The following is a 15288-nucleotide window of genomic DNA, read 5'->3' as shown; positions in this document are numbered from 1 at the left end:
AAAAATGTTTTAAGCATTAATGGGGGATGCTTCTTGGAATGCTTTGGAAAACTGGAGTAATTGAATGACTCTGAACTTCATTAACTGTAAAAGTATTTAACAAAATGATCAAGATTTGTTACTGGCTTAGGGCTAGTCTGAGTGAATCATCTCTGAACTATGTCATTGGTAATGACCATATCTAAAGAATTAGAGGTTTTTGTTTTCTAGGGAAGCATTTTCACCCTTTGAGTCAGTTTTCAAGATCCAGCTGGTGAAAGCAACCTGGTCTGAACAGAGTGTTGGTGCTGCTTTGAGCAGGAGGCTGGGCTCCTTCCAGTGTGAACAATTCTGTTATCTCGTTTCTTTAAGAGGTGTGTTTACCACACAACCACCATCAGCTGTAATAAGACTGCCTTCCTGATACTTCCAGCAATTAAACCAGAAGTGTAAATAAGTCTGTGCTCTTAAGTTGTGGGTTTGTTTTTTTTTTTTAATAACATACTTCTGCTGGATAAATGTAGCACATTCAGGACTTTGTGTCCATTTTTTCTGGCCTCTGCAGAATCTTTGAATAGATGGAGTAGGACAAGTTGATGTGATCTTCCTTTAAATTCTAGGCCAAGTTCTCAATTTTCCAGAAGCTGAATTTTTATATGGAATCTAATGATTCTGTATTTAAGTGCAGCAGATAAACTGTGCTTTAGGGAAACTTGTCACAGATGTATAATATATTGAATTTCCCTGTGAATTATTTAATAGATAAAAGCTATAAACATAGTGAGCATTAGAGATGATAATGCAAAATGTATTGACTAAGAAGAAAAAACCCACTTTTGTTCAGGATACTTTTAAACAAAATTTGATTTATACATTCACCTTAGGAGACCTATAACGAGTTAAAAATACAGATTTTTCTATAGGAAAGGAGCAATGAGATTTTTCTCTTAATTGGTGTATGTATATACTTGAGTAAGGTGCGTATGGAAAAAGCATATGCCTGATAATGGATCCAAGATTTCAGGTCTACTTGTTCACGCACCACTTCCTTTGTGAAGGAATAGCAGAGTGGGTGTTTCTGTGTGTAGTTAGGCTTGTGCAGCCTGTCGCATACGAGCCTGTAATTCACTGATGATAACTGAGACTTACAGAAACATCCCACTCTGGGCCAACAGGATAAATCAAGCTTCAGCTACAAGCTTTGAAGTGGAAGGAGAAGAACAAATTTTTAATGAAGTTGAAGGGGAAAAAATGTTTAATACCCTGTGCATCACTGGGTACTACATCCCCAGAATTTTTTCTTGGAATTAAATCCTTGATCAAACCATTCTATTGCCATTTTATTTGCTGAGGGAAAGGGTTCCCCTTTGGTTCAAGTACCAATGTGCAAATTTTATACAGTTGATAAAACACATTGCTTTGTGTACCTTTTTCATGGAAACCTTAATTTCTTCTTTTCAGTTACCTGATTTATTTCCTCCCCCTGGTAAAACAATGGTAGAACATACTATTAAGAGAAAGGGGGCGGGGGGGGGAAGTTAATTCTTCATTATTTTACTTAAAGGTGAAATAATCTTGCAATAAGGCAATAGTAGGTGGAGTAGAGATGGATTGAAACTACAGCAGGAACACAAAGCAAACTCACTAAATGGTCACTTGTGCAAAAAAGTGCTCAGCAACTACAGCATCAGTTCTTAGACAGTTTGGCCAATACCTGAGCATCACAGCATGTGTTTAGCTACCTATGTGTAGGCACCTGAATTTCAAACTCTCATTTCTTAATTTAAAAATCAGTAAACGAAAAGTTTATTTAATAGAGCCTATACTTGAGTCAGGGGGAGGTTTAAAGGGAAATCTCAGAATAGCAGTATGTTCTGGCATCCTCTACTAATGGTGTAGTCATGTGCATCAATAGTTATCAGTCCTAATGAAATTGTCTATTTTCTAAATCCAGATTAGATAGTGATTTGGGGTCACTGGTGTCTCAGAATGGTTTATTGATGAATTATGTCTTGCTTCCTGATTTTTGGTAAAAGGTTAAGACTTGATTTAACTGCTTGCTAGCTTGTGTTGGAAGCTCATAGCTTAGCTCTTTAGTTTATTCACTAAAAAGCAGTGTATTACGCAGAAGTGAAAAGTGACTTGAAATTTGAGCATGGGACTTCTGAATATGCACACATGACGCTGATTTTGGACAGCGGCCTGATGCTGGTTGAGGTGGGCTGCAGTGGAACTGAGCCACTGCTAAGTAGTTCTGCAAATATGATCATCTGTGCTGTGGAAAGCTAGTGTGCAATGAACAGAAGTTATTTCCTGCAGGAGTGAGGGAATATGTAAATTGCTCTGTATTGGTCTTTCGATGGATTTTATTTTGAGATTTTTCTTGTGAAGATGGATGGGAACAAAAGTTAATTGTAGTAGGCTCTGCATCTATAGGGATTGTAGTTGCAAGACTTTCATTTAGAGTTGAAATACACATTGTAGTACTTTGGTGCTACTAGCCTTACAATATGCAGGCTTGTTGCCAGAGCTGTTGTAAAAGCACTTGTACTGGCTTTGGTAAGAAGCTCTTGGAGGTCAGTTAAGTGTCTGTCTGGGACTAGTAAGTTCTTATGACTGACAGTGTTGTGGAAGTAGGACATACTAAATCTCGGAGAGCCTACTGTAGTAGTAACAGTTGCAAACTATAGTATTCATGATATTGGAGATAACGTGAATGGAAATGCACTGGTAGTATGGGAACAGTTTTTTTTTTTTTAAATAGCAAAGGAGTGTTTAAACATCTGGGAACTCTGAGCTTGTCAAATATTTCTGTAGCATACTTTGGCCATCTTTTAGCCACTTGTGTCAGTAGTCTGCTAGAAACAAATGACTTCTTCATGGTGTGTTTCTCTTAAAGGGATCAATTGATTAAAGTGTTTGTTAAAAGTTCACTAGGTTAACAAGACAGGGTTTACAGGTGTTGCTTTTGATGTAACTTTAAGAGAGCATTTGTATGCTTGTATATGCCTTTTTGAAAGGAGGGGGGAGCTTCCATACTTTCACAGCAACTGTACTTTAAAGATACCTATCATTGTCTATGGATAGCTTTTTAAGTGCATCTTCTCATGTAAGAATTCTGCACTTTCTTTACAGTGACAATTTACAGTGGAACAGCATGGTTAGATTTTTGGCAATCTTCTTAAAAGGGCCTAGATTAAGATCTGACCTACAGCTGTTGTAAATAGTCTTTTTGTTACAAAAGCCTTTTAAAGTTGTTCCCTTTTTATGTTAATTAAAACTTGTACTGTGGTGGCCTGAGTTCCTCTTGCTAATTAGATAAAACAATACCACGGACTAGATATGAAAATCAACAGGATAACTTCCTAGTTGGGAAGGTTGATGCTTGTTTTGATGGGCTCTCTTTGCCTGTTGTGGGCATGTATGTGTGTTCTAGCCCCAAGATCCCAGAGACTGACATCCTACTTTACTAGGTCTGTCTAAATGTTACAGAACAGATGGTTAATTCAAAACCAAGAGTATTAAAGCTGAGTAGCTAAATCTGATCTCCTAAAAATGAGGTTGCCAAAACAAGCTGCTGTATTTGATATAGCTGCTGAATTGGTCTTTTATTTGATACAAAGGCAAACCTCAGTCTAATGCCAAAATACAAAGAAGTTGGTCATTTCAAAACCTTTTCAGCATTTAATTTCTCTCAAAGCCTTTAACTTGAAGCAGTAAGTTGCTTACATACTGTGGGGCTCCTGGAAGAGAAAAAGCTAATTTCAAATCCATTGTTATTTCTGGGCTTATCACTGTGGTCCTGAGTTTTAAAAGTAACAAAGACAAATTGCAGCAGTGGAATAAGGCTGACACCTGACTCTTACCTTGCCATGATTTGCTTTTTTCTTCGATTTAGGTGGTCAGTGAAACGAGAAGAAAAAAGCAAATCATTGAAGAAAGGATTATTGTGTTTACAAGCAAATTCTTTCTTTTGTTGTCAACAGGCAGGATAGATAATTTGAGACAGGTGTTGTACCAAAAGAAACCTTTAGATTGCCTAATCTGACCTGTACACAACAGATCAGAGTTATCTCTGGACTGAGCCTAATAGTAAATAAATCTATGCACATTTGTAATGATACAAAAGGGATTAAAGTATTTTTCTGCATTCATCCTCTTGGGATTATTTCTTAGGGACACCATTTCACAGTAACCTACTTAATTTCAAATGAAACAGATGAGCAAACTTATGCAGTTTGTCTCAGCCCTTTGGGGTTTAAATACTTACAATTCTTCTATGAGCTGCTGGAAGTTACAGTCACTTTTCAGGAATCTCTGACCTTGCAATCCATTTTTCTATGGTGGATTGAGTATTTGATCTTAGAAAGATCAGATTTTGCGGTATTTCACTTATGTGATGCTATAAAATGAGCTATTATGTTTCTTAGGAATACTTTGTCTTGAATTGTAACGCATGACATAAAGGCAGCCTGATCATTGAATAAAAACTGGAGAAAGCAGTAAAGTTACTTGTGGATGCTTCTGCCTCGTTAAGAAAATTCAAGCTTTCAAATCTTTGCTGTTGCTGGTTCTTGTAGTGTTTGACTCTGTATGAAAGGGGTCAGGCAGACAGGTGGAAATGGAATCCTTCCATCTGTTCAATTTATACCACAAACTTTGCAGATAGAATTGCGCTTGCTGGCTAAGAACTTCAAATCTCAAGTTTTTGTAGCCCACTGTTTGCTGTAGGGAGGAGGTTGCTTTACTTGGCTACATTTTTAAATACTAGGTGAAATGTTGATTTCCAGGGGGCTTTTGGGCTTTTCTTAGAAGAATGAATTGGGTTTTGTTCTTTTTAATTTCTGCTTTTCCTAAATGACCTCAAGACCCTTTTATTTCAGGGATTTTTAAAGCTCTGTTGAAGGTATCGGCCATATCCTCAGGCTTCTGGAGGTGGTGGTTTTGAGAGGGCGTAGTTTGAAATCCTGTCTAGTTGTTTGCTGATCTGCAATTAGGGCATAGGGTTAGATATTCATACCTCAAGTTATTATAACTTGAAATGGTCCCTTCAAACCTGGTGAAAGAACAAAGTTCAGGAACTAGAGAAACTTTGCCAAAGCTTGGAGAAAGCAATACATTAGGAAAGAAATTGGCAGAGGCACCAAAGTGTTTGAGAGCAGATGGAGTGTTGTCATCAGTTGCAAAATCAATGTAAATACTTCCAGAAAATTACTCTTCCTCAGCTTTTGCCAAACACAAGGATCAGGAGCCATAAATACCATAGGCAAATCGTTCTAGCTGCCAGTGAGCATGCTGCAGTTGTAATCAACAAGTTGGAATTCTCCCTTGCAGCACTGGGCCATCGCTGCTGCAGAAGCATTGCATTAGGGGTGGTACAACACACCTTTTTGGTTCTTGCCTAAAGGCGATAGATTTCCAGTTTAAAAATCTCTGTTTTGTTGCTGTGCTCTTCTCGTAGGTCATATCAACAATAAAAATGAGATTCTCACCCCCCCCACACCCCCCGCCACTGATTGTTCTTGGCGGTTGAGTTGTATGGTACAACTTTCCTGGTTTAGTGTGGTTCAGTGTTGGGCTGTGAAGCACTGATTTCCCCTGTATTAGCATTGTGCAGCTAGTAACTGATCTGTCCTCCCAAAAGCACAGTTTTGGGATTGTGTCATGATTATAAAGTTTGTCTGACTTCCACTAAATTGACCACAATGGTGCGTGGTTAGAAGGGGATGGCTGCCTCTAAATGAAAACGAGGAGCCACAAGTCAGGATGAGGTACTAGGTCACTAATTTGTGGCGTTTGTGTCTGTCTTGAACCCTTGTTGCGCAGGAAAGTGAATGTTGGAATAGAGATTTTAACATGGAGTGTGTTTGGTTTTAAATTCTGAAATCTCTGTACTGATCCAAATTCCATTTCTATGGAAACGGGAAGTTTAGTACTCTTGTCTGTCAGCTTCAGCTTCTGGCTGGCTTTGGGGAGATGAAATTATTCCCTTACACTAAACCTTTCAGTATCAAAGTTGTCTTGGTATATTGGCACCACATTTAGTGGAGACTGAGAAATTATAGCTAGAATTATTTCATGCATTTAATTTCTGAGAGATGCTTAAATTTAACTGTTTACAGATCAGATATCTAACTGTTCAGAGCTTGTGCCGGGTTATCTAATTGTCAAATTGTCCTGTACATAATGTGTAAGATCATAGCTTCTTTCCTGATGGGGGTAGTTTCTTCACTATAGTGTGTTTTTATAGATTATGAAGGACATTCTTTTATTAGCTGACCGTGCAGTACTGCAGGTGTCCTCCCTTGCCTTATACCAGCCATGGAATGCTGTGCATGCATCAGCTACAGCAACAACTTACACCTAAAGACATCATGAATCTGCACTCCTAAGTGACCCTGGAACTCAACTGCCTCATTTCAATAGGAAAACCTTCCAAGTCCTGGTTATGCTCTTGCCAGCAAAGTGGAGTTCCTAGGCCTGGTATGTGTGGAGTGTGTAATGGCAGAATGACCATGCCAAACCCAGGGAGAAGTGGGTGAAGGCTTAACTTTCTGGAAGAAGCCCTGAAGGAACTGATGGCTGTCCCTGCTTTGAAGTGGAATGGGGTTGTTGAGAAGATCATGAAGAATATAAAGAATGCACAACAGTGTTGTGTTCGAGACTGGTTGATGGGAGAAACTTGCAATCCTCTAGTCAATCAGTAAGCACTCTCTGTTGTGAGAAGGTAACTTCTGTTTTGAAGCTTTGGGTGGTTAAGTGAAACTTTTTCCCTAATGACTTAGACATAACTTCAGTGTTTCACTTTTAACTTAGAGCTGCTTCCAGGAGCATTATAATCACTGCAATTACTGTTTGAAAGTACCCTTTATGGACTGGCACTTCTGCGTTTCTGTAACTTGTACTGTTCGCTTTAACTTACAAGAATGTGACACAGTAAAAGTACGTTAAGTGTATGGGGAACCAGTGTTATGCTAAGAGACTTGTAGCCAGAAATGTGTTCACTTACTCTTTCTTTGGTGTAGTAGTGCCTGTGTGAGCTATTAACTCCGTATGTTTGGGTCCTTATTCTGCATGTAGAACAGCTTCACCAGAAACACTGGTGCCAGTTTGGCTTTAAGCAGGTGCACTAAACTTCAGGTCCGCTTCTCTGTAGGTAGGTATTTGAGGCTTGCAATAGTCAGTCAGTGCTGGTGATCATCTTCCTCACAGGTGATATATTTTGTGAGCACAACTGGCAATGGGGCTGTCCTAGATGTGGATGAACAGGAACAAAAATGCAGAAAGAGCTCCTCTCGGGGTTTTTTTTGGTGTGTGTGTGCAGTAGTCTGGCAGTTTGAAAGAAGGTAAACTGTTTTGGTAGGTAAATAGTACTACTTCTAAAATAAAGTGAAAGCTTTAAGCTTTGTAAGTAAGCTACAGCAAGGTGACATTTTGAGTTCAAAAAAATGGCTAAGGTGGTTCTAAAGCAGTGCCTGAGATCTTAATTTAGAAGAGATGTCTCCTAAACATTTAAGGAAAGTATTTGCAATTAAGAACTTAGATCTAATTTTGTGTATTTTAGGATTTCTTTTATCTGACAGAAGTATCAGTTTGTTAGTATATTTTTTTCCTTTAATGATCACAATGTCGGTAAACTAAGTATCAGGAGTGAAAAGGGAGAATAGTTTGATTTGGACGTATTCTTCTGTCATGAGCTGAAACCTGGAAATCTATCTTTATGCCTGAATTCACTTTTTAATTCCAGATTTCAGTGTGCTTGCTGGTTCCGGTGCAATTTAGCAGCCTTGTTTAAGGAGAGGTTGTCTTGGGAACATGCAGCATCGCTGCTGTGATGGCCTTGTTCATCATCTCTTGAGGTAGGAGGTCCCAAGTTCATTCTAAAATATAGGGGATTCTTTCCCCTGCTGTGATGGCTGGAATTCAGTTGTTGGAATTTGCCAATATAAAACCAGGAGCTGGTAGCAAAAAGACATGAGTTTTTCTTAGAACAGAGATAGAGGGCTGGGGGAGAAAGAGCCAGAAATAACCATAATGGAATAATTCTGTTTCTACTTGTAAAGACTAGGTGTAGCCAAGAAAACCTGTTTGTATTAAAAGTTTGCCTTATATTTGAAAGGTGTTGCCATAATGATTATTTGGCAATGACTTCTGTTCTCTGTTCCAGCAGTCAGTAAGTCTAAAAGCTAAAGACAACTTTTTAAGAAGGTACATGTACAAGGTAACCTTTACTTGGGGAAAACACTCCCAAACTACCTGCAGCTAAATGCAGAAGCAGTAAGTAACCCGGTGGAGCATCTAATCTTCTTCAAAATCTTACTTGAAGAGGTGCTTTAACATAATAATCCTTTCCTCCTGCTGGTGTTTCTTGTCTTGCACATGAATTTAAATGAATAAATACGAAAACCTCAAGTAAACTTTAGCACACTTTCTCTTTGTATGTAACAGGTGTTATTTAAAGGGCCAAACCAGGATATCTGTGTAGCTAGTTGGGCAATTATTCAGCTGCTGCTTATCCAAGTGAAGAGGTTATTCAGCTGCTTGTTTTATCCCTGGTTGCTCAGTTCTCCCATGATTATTTGACTTCCCTCCACTTCCGTAGGTAACACTTATAAAAAATATTTTTTTTAAAAATGAGTAACAATGCGAAAGGTGAGTATTATAGCATAAAAGCCTTGTGTCACGCAAGTGTATCGTAGCTGACTGATTCAAAATCTTGTGAAGTTTTGTTTCTCTCAACAATTGAGAGTAATCTTATGTTGTTCTTGCAGAAAATGGTTTCTGTCCATTGTTCAACGGTCATGCAATTTGAGCATTACAGGCAATGTTTACCAGGGATTTTACTGTTTATGCTTTGTTCAGTGTATGTAGAAAGCTAAGATGCAGATAAACAACTTTAGAAGCAGAAAAGCGCTGAAACCTCTTTCCTCTTTCCCACTTCCATGTAATATGTTTAGATAATAGACATAAACACAGTCATATATAAATGTAATAAGATAATCTTGTTTCTGGTGCTTTTAGACAGTTGTTGATACCAGTAAGTTGCCATCTCCTCCACCTGAAATGTAAGAGCCGAGATTCTCATTCACGTCATTCTGTCATTCTTGGACATAATTTGCTTACTAATAGTCATACTACTTACATTATGCTACTTATTTTTAGAAGGCTCAAGGAGTTATGTTGTAATTGAATTACTGTGAAGAGGGATCTGATCCATTATCTAGCACGTATGCAGTCCTGGTCAAAGGGCTTTTAATGACATTAAACAACAACCCCATTAGTACTAGGGATATACATGTTTTCCCCAGAATTATAGTTGAAGAATTTCAAGCACGAAAAAAGCTAGCAGTGTCTGATAGTCTTATAACACAGCTGAATGCAACAGAAAGCACTTGAGCTGCTCTGGGTTGTAAACATTTGGCTATTCTATCCCTAAAGTAGGCAGGGGCTTGTACTTGACAGTAACTGATTTTACTTTGTAGGACTTCATGTACTATGCTGTCAGTGAAAGCAGACAAAATTAAAAAGCTCTTTTGTGCCTCTTGTGTATCTTTGAACACATGCAAATGTTAGTAGTGGCCGACCTGCAGTTTATATTTGCTTCTAACTTTCATCTTGAAGAGATGAAAAGCTCCTTTTGCTGCAGACAATAACACCAATTCATTCAACCTTGGATTAAAAAAACTGGTTTTGCCTTGGTGACTTAGCTCTATATCTTACATTTCTAATACTTATAGTCCATAAACCATGCTATGAAAAGAATTTTTGGTTGGATTTTCAACTAATATACATAAGAAGCAAATTCTGAAGTCCTTGGAATAGTAATTGTGATAGGTTTATGAGCATACTTAAACCAATGGATTTCCTATGCACCCCTTTATGACAATGTAAATGTCTTTGTGTGTAGTTCCAGGTTTATTTTAGGCAGTATGTATTTAATTAATGCGGTTGGATAATAGAATCAACGTTTGTGCCCCAAATGATACTTCCTTTTGGTGTCTTAATAGCTATTCTGCGGTATTGGGCCCTGCTCTATTTTTAATGTGAAACATTCTTAGAGTTTAATGTTGATGTCAAGGCACTGCTTAGTCTGTTCTTCTCCTTCATAGAACACATGGATGTGGGAATTCACCTTCTGTAACTGTGTTGTAACTTGCCTTATGGGGTACTTTGTATTTGACCTCACATGATGCAGCAGGCCAAAGGCCAGCGATGTTGGTTCTGTACTTTCAAGGGATGACTGGTTTGGTGTGTAAGCACTGAACTGGATTGTGTGTGGATTACTTCTTTCTGCTGCAAATGAAAATAAAATATTCCATCTTCCCCCTTCCTCCAGCAGCACCAACTAAAATAGGGTGAATGGTGATGAACGGATCCTAATTTGTGGCTTATCCAATGAGCCATTTGGCTCTAGCGTACCGATATAGGCCCACCTTTCGTGTTTTAGAGATGGCCAGAGTTTTGTTGAAAAGAATGACATGCTGTACTTGTACATGCTGCCCAGCATTTTGCCACGTGGTTTCGGTTTAATGACTTGTTCTTCACTTTGTTTTGCCTGCAGCTCATTTTAACGTTTCCCAGAAGGTATTCCAGCATGGAGTAGCTATGGGGAGGAATATCTGTGCTTGTCAAAGACACCTCATTTATACAGCCTTGAAGATTCACATTGCTGCCTGTGAAAGTCAGCTCTGCAAGTTAAGAATGAGCTGGTTTGCAGTTGCAGTAATCGTGGAGATCTGTGTCCAGATGCTTACAAGGGCTGAGGCATATTTGGTGACAAACACTTCAGTTACCTTCTCCAGCTTGGTCCATGTTGACCTCTGCAGTAAGAGAATAGCAGCACTTTCCTCTGTCTTCAATTGCTGTGACCTTCTCCAGAACATTGCAAGGTTCTTGGGTTGGTTTTAGCTGAGTTTTTGTAGTGTGTATTATTGCTGTGTTTTTAAATGAGAATAGGTGGTGGTCTGTGCATCTGAGTTTTCTGCACTCTGCATTCAGTCTAATTTTTGTGTTTCTTTTTGGATAAAACATGTACAAGAGATTTCTTTTCTGGATACATTGCTTTATTTTGGTAAATGAACTTAATATACTAAATGATGGAATGAAAGCAAATATTTGCAAAAGGAAATGATGACTTTGGTGTGTTTTACCTTTCAGGTTTCCCTGTGAGGCTGCCATCTACGCCTCAGACTTCATCTACAGCAAACCTGCTGCTATGATCAAGGGCTTTTCTAGGACATAAGATGCCACAATATTAAATATTGTGGATATCTTGTGAATAGATATCACATAGCTGAAATACAGATATAATTTATAACATCGAATGGATGATGTACTCTTAATAGTCAAGTGACAGTCTTGCTTTTATTGGGTTAGTCAAGTAATGTAAGCCAATTTCTATTAACATTGGCTAGGAAACAAGCTTGAAACAGAGTAACTTTTCAGTTGGATTGCTACCAGCTTGCTATGCTGGTAGCACTACTGCAAAAATAAAATAATTGTTGGTCTATTAATGACACACTACCAAGAAAATGGTGATTCTGATTTTAATGCAATTCAAAAAATTATTAACAATTCAGTAACTGGTAATATGTTGTTACCTATTAACACTTCAGTTTTGGTAGCTTGGGAGGCTTCATTCTAAAAACTGGTATTTTTTTTCAGTTTTGTTTCCAAGAATCAAACATTAAGAATATGGTTTCTCAATTGTATGTTTTTGTTTGGTTTGGGGACTTTTTTGTGTGAACGTGATAACTTAATGTCTTACGTGTGTAATGTTTTTTTTATTATTATTATAATGAGTTCTTTTGGAGGTGACTGAACCAATGTTTTTCTCCTATCTTACTTCCATCTTAAAAATTATTTGTGTAACAAAGAAATAATTGCATGATGGTGCCTGGTCACTTCTTCTGAAATCTAGTAATTACATTCATAGGGGTTACGATGTCCTATGCAAAGTGTGTGCTTTCCTACATCAAATTAATCTCAAGGACAGGAAGGACAAAAATACCTGAAATAGCGTAGACAGATAAGACTTACATTTTCAAATGAAAAAGACAATGTCCTTTCTAAAACGTATCTGAGAAATTGAAGTGAATAGTAAGGGTGTCTGTGCATATTAATGATGGAGTTTGTTTTTTCCTCTACTACACATCAAATATAGATAGTTCTTGTTGCTCCTGATTGTCATCACTGTTGGACATAGCCTTAAGAATGTAGCAACCACCTCTTCTGAAAGTTTTCCTGTTGAAACAGAAAAGTAATGTTTTACCCTGCTCTCGGCTGTGTGGCTGCAGACAGCCCCTTTTGCCTTCTAGTAAAGAAGGCACAGTGAGTATGAGCATGCATCCAGTGCATGGAGGGGGTGGGACTCCAGATGTGCTTTGCTGAAGACCTAATGTCAAAAGAATCTCTTCTTTCCATCAATTGAAAAGCTTTTCCAGGTCATACGATGCTTTGCTGTCTAGGTGAACTCCTCTGCTGTAGCTGGGAGTGTGCCCTTTCCACACTGTTACTGGTGGTGCCTGATGCCACTGGGCTCTCACATCTGCCTGGTGAATGCCTGAAGAAAAGCTAGCTGGTTTCTGCCTTTTGCAGATCTCCCCACTTCTCTGTGCTGGTGATGCATCTTAATTTCTGAAAGTAGCATGCTTTCCCTGTGCTACATCAAATCTTTTTAAGTTTGGGGTTTTTCTGTGTGTGGTGGTGTAAAAGCTGTAGGTCAGCTGTTGTATTTTTCTATCAATTCCAGCAGTCTATTACTTGTGGTAAGGAAAGACTTGCTCCTGAAAATGCTGATAAGAGGCTGTGCTAAGCAGTGAATGCAGTCACATTTGAGTTGTGTAGCACAGGTTTGAAAACTCAGTGGTATTACATTGCTTTGTTGGTTTTTTCCCCCCTCATTTCATTTCTGAATGCCTCCTGTGAAAGTTTTTAAAATCTTACTGAATGCTTTGCTTTTTCTAGTAGTTTTGTGAGAATTATTAATTTTCCTGTGATAATCATATCATACATACAGAATTTTTTGAAAACTACTAACCTGTCCTCTATACCTCTTCTTGCAGTCATGCCTGCCTTGTAGATCTGGACTAACACAAAGAACAATTAGCTACAGCGCTCCTGAAAGAAATTTGGCAAAGGAAACTTGTACTGACTTAAACTGTTAGATTTTGGGAGCAAAATAAGTCTTTTATGTCAAGTGATACATCTTGGTTGCAAGTTAAAAGTGATTCTGTTGTTACCTGTGCTTTCTTTAGCACAGAGCATCCACTTGGCAGGTCAAGAATACTAAATAGTGTTGCTGCCCTTGTAGCTGGTTTGTAGACCTTTACTCCAAAAATGAAGTAATTAACAGTAGTTTCAGTTAAACTCTGGTATTGGAAATACAGCGAAGTCTCAACACAGGTTGTTGGTGCTATGGCAGAAAACCACTTTTCATTCTACAATGCAGAATTAGTTAGCTGTAGTTGATCAGGTGGAAAAAAGATCAATCATTATTTTTGTGCTTCTGTCTGCAAAGAGAATGCTTAATCACTGCGGCTGAATTTAATATCATGTGCAACTGGTGTATTGTATTATAATAAGCTATAGGTTGATACTTTCCTTTTTTGTGGAGCTGAATAAAATTTTTATTGCTGTAGATGTATTTCTTCTTTCTAACTGAAGCTGAACTCTGACATCTTCCAGTAATTATAAACACCAATAGGTAGTGAAGACGTTTGAAAGTTGGTTTTAATTCAAGCAATTAAAATGTTGTTATTGTATTGAAAAGCAGCCCATTTTCTAGCTATGAAGTGGTGTTTTCACTTGATATTTGATTAATCTTAGAAACTGTGTATAATGTACTTTAAAGCTTCTAATAGTTTTAAACCGTAACATGCTAATACTAAGTCAAAGAGTTGGTGCATTCTTAACATAATGCTTGATCTGAAATATTAATAACTGACTTGTAACTATGTCTCTTCACAAGGCATTTATTTAAAGAGGAAGCAGAATAGATTTTTCACTTGATAGGGCAACAAGAAAGCACACAGAAGAAAAACAATTGCAGACCCTCTGGGGACATCAGTACTCTTTTCTTCCCAATGGCAGTTTAGGTGCCTATATGGCATTTCCATAAGGACCTAATAAGTGAGATATTGCCCTCTTAAGTGCGTTATTGAGGCTTTTTGCGGGCACTATGACTCCCTGCTTGATTGGGAAATGGATGCTATCAATAGAGTAATTACTGTTTTGTGCTAGTCTCTTTAGAGGTAGAAGTGTCTTATGTGAGAATTAGGGGAGGGGAAAAGGAACCATACAAATTCATACTCAGTAGGTGTCTTGAGTAAACATAAAAATATTTGTGTGTGAACTTGTCTGTTCAGCTGACAGCTACAGAAGATCTAGAAATTGGGGAGCGTTTGAAGGTACAGTGAAATACTCTGATCAAGTGATCTGTGTAAATGATGAAAAGAGCAGTGTGGAGGTGGAATAGAAGTAGCCTCTCTAGTGTGTAGTACACTAGTGATGTAGGACAACTACAGATTTCTTTGGAAATGCAGTTGGTACTGTTTGCTGTTCCTTGTTGTTCTTGAAGCATTATAAAATACTTAAATCTTGGAAGAAATGAATCTGAACTGTAGGTAAAGGCTGCCAGTAGTGGTGGTGGGAACGATATTATAAGAATTGGGGCTAGAGCTGGTGAAGCATCCTTCAAGCAGAGGTTATTTTTTTGGAATACGACTGTGAAGTAGATGTCTTATTACGTTATCTCTGTAGAATTTCAAAAGAGACTTGAGGAACTAAGGGCTCTGACACACTGAGTTTTTTTATTTATGATAGTTTAACAAGCTACTATCTGTCTGCTGAGCTGTGGTAACTGTGCAGGTTCTTAATCCATTGTCATTCAAGTTAAAATGCTTTAGTATAAACTTCTTTGCTTAACTTTTAGTCTATTTTACTTTACACATAGAGGATCAAATCTAGCAGCTTCTAGCTCATTACTACACTACATTTTTTTTAAGCTTGGCATTTGTCTCTGCATAGCAAGTTGAAGTCATTTGGAAACTTCATATGTCTTTAGGTTAAATCTTTGAATGTAACCCTTTCTGATTTGCTGCCTTCTCCAAAGAAATCTTGTCCAACGTTCATATGATTCATACCACTATTCCACCGTGAAACTGCTTTGTGGTGAAGCTGTTAAACTCTTGCCACAGTGTCTACATGCAGCGGGGAGCCTTACTCTGGCCACTGGGTGAGATGGGATGCTAGGTTAGCTGAATATGTGATTGGACCTGCAGCTGGCTGTTCTTGGGGTGTTACTGTAAA

General features: G+C 38.2%; 1 protein-coding gene across 2 annotated transcripts in view; it reads left to right on the top strand.

The window, feature by feature from the left end:
* RASSF8 (Ras association domain family member 8) overlaps positions 1-15288 on the top strand; it is an 89160-nt gene that overhangs the window by 12865 nt on the left and 61007 nt on the right. Inside the window, exon 2 of one of the 2 annotated variants that reach the window (XM_040595259.1) lies at positions 7727-7838. The exons of the other annotated variant lie outside the window; for it this stretch is intronic. The gene's annotated coding sequence lies outside the window, so the exon portion shown is untranslated. The remainder of the gene's footprint in view (positions 1-7726; positions 7839-15288) is intronic. 2 annotated transcript variants of the gene reach the window in all.

This window comes from Falco naumanni, chromosome 5 (assembly GCF_017639655.2).
Source record: "Falco naumanni isolate bFalNau1 chromosome 5, bFalNau1.pat, whole genome shotgun sequence".
NCBI lineage: Eukaryota > Metazoa > Chordata > Aves > Falconiformes > Falconidae > Falco > Falco naumanni.
Note: the sequence above shows the minus strand (reverse complement) of the source record. Positions and strands in the feature narration are given on the sequence as shown.